Source organism: Pteropus medius, unplaced genomic scaffold, assembly GCF_902729225.1.
Source record: "Pteropus medius unplaced genomic scaffold, Ma_sr-lr_union100, whole genome shotgun sequence".
NCBI classification, from domain to species: Eukaryota; Metazoa; Chordata; class Mammalia; order Chiroptera; family Pteropodidae; genus Pteropus; species Pteropus medius.
The window spans coordinates 319,602-321,728 of record NW_024345600.1 but is presented as its reverse complement, the minus strand read 5'-3'; the positions used below and the strand labels follow the sequence as shown (position 1 = coordinate 321,728).

General features: G+C 44.1%; 1 pseudogene; it reads right to left on the bottom strand.

Annotated features, from left to right (window-relative positions):
• Positions 1 to 835: 835 nt before the first annotated feature.
• Positions 836 to 1,925, bottom strand: LOC120611739 (60S acidic ribosomal protein P0-like; annotated as a pseudogene).
• Between the last annotated feature and the right edge of the window lie 202 nt (positions 1,926 to 2,127).

Here is a 2,127-nt window from a genome sequence, read left to right as displayed (position 1 = left end):
TAGATGAATGTCCAAATATAGTTTTTCTGGCTTAATATCTCTTAAAAATAAAAAAGAAATCATATTAATTTGTAAAATACATACATACATACATACACACAAACATAAAATGAAAACAATTAAGCTAAGGTTTGACAGTTTCAAAGCAAAATGTGAGGCTATTGTTTCTGAGGAATGCCGAAAATGCTCTGAATTTTCCAGAATCATTAGCCACACTCTCTCCTTAGCAGAGCACATTTCGCTCCTACTGCACTGAAAAATGAGCCATGTTTTTCATTGTTTTGATGCCTCTGCAGATGGTTATGCTCACTGAGCCTAAAATTTCCCGACTTCATATCTCAGGCATGATCAACCCCTACTCTGTTTTCAGGATCCTCCCTCAGCTTATCTCGTCATATTATAATTGTTTATTTATGTCCCTGGCTCTTTCGCCTAGGCAGTTCACTCCCCGGGGCAGCACGGATGTCTTCTTCATCCCTATACCCTTATCACCTATTGGATTTCCTGGCACGGACTATGCATTGACTGAATAAATGAATGCATGATGATGTGTAATAAGTCTAGTGAATTATGGAGAGACTAAAAATAATACCATGTGTCAAGTTTACTAACTACTGTTTTTGTCTCCTTTCAAACATCATGAGCAACTTTAATTAATGGTAGAAGATGCAAAGGTGAGATCTCCCCCTAATCAAATCTATTCCATCTAAAGTCACCTTCTACTTCTCTTATTCTTTCTTGCCCTTTATTTATTTCCATCGTAGGAATAATCACAATTTATAACAACTTACTCTTGTTGTTGCTATTTTTTTCCCACTAGTTCTTTTTTTTCTTCTTTTTTTAAGAGAAGTAAGCCTTTATTTCCTTGTTTCACAAATAAAGCTGGCTGTGCTGGTTGCTTTTTGGTGATTAGTCAAAGAGACCAAATCCCATATCTTCGTCCTACTCCTCCAATTCTTCTTTTGCTTCAACTTCAGCTGTGGCTGCAGCAGCAGCAGGAGCATATCTCAGGCATGATCAACCCCTACTCTGTTTCCAGGATCTTCCCTCGGCTTATCTCGTCATATTATAATTGTTTATTTATGTCACTGGCTGCAGCCACAAATGCAGATGGATCCGCCAAGAAGGCCTTGACCTTTTCAGGAAGTGGGAAGGTGTAATCAGTCTCCACAGACAAAACCAGGACCTGCTTGTACCCACTGATGATTATTAAATGGGGTACTGATGCAACAGCTGGGTAACCAATCTGCAGACATATGCTGCCAATGTTGCAGACACTCTCCAGGACGTGGGAATGCAGCTTCCTCTGTGATGTCAATCACTCCCGGGGTGTAGATGCTGCCATGGTCAAAAACCTGCAGGAAGATCAGCCCAGAAGAGAAGGGGGAGGTGTTGGGCACGTCCAGCAGTGTAGCTCCGTTGGCTCCCGCTTTGTCTCCAGTCTTAATCAGCTGCACATCACTCAGGATTTCAATGGTACTTCTAGAGATTTTTAGCAGTGATGCCTAACTCCTGGAAGAAGAAGGTCCTCTCGGGCCCAGAGCAGTGTTCTGGGTTGGCACAGTGACTTCACATTGGGCAATGACACAGGCACGGGGAGCAGCACTATTGGCCAGCAGCACACCCCTGACCTCACTGAGGTCCTCCTTGGTGGACACAAAGCCCACATTCCCCTTGATATGAGGCAATGGTTTTTCCAGAGCTGGGTTGTTTGCCAGACGCCCTCGGATGGCCTTGCACATCATGGTGCTCTTGCCTATCAGCACCACAGCCTTTCCGTGGAGGGATGTGAGGGTCTAGTGCTGCATCTGCTGGGAGCCCACACTGTCTGCTCCCACAACGGAGCATTTTAGATAATCACCCAGAAGTTAGATGATCTTAAGAAAGTAGCTAGACTTCCAGGTCACCCTGTCTTCCCTGAGCATCACAGTGATGTGTCCGGGATTGCCATGCAGCGTTTAAAGACAGTGTCGCTCTCACGAAGACGCCTCACAAGAGGCCTCATAGAAGTTCTTGGTGGCAGGCATTTTGTCTTTCTTGCTCATTGCGAGGCACAGCTTCTGTCTGACACACAGTAGATATTCCAAACACATTCGTTCAGGAAATGAGCGAAGCCAACACAAATGG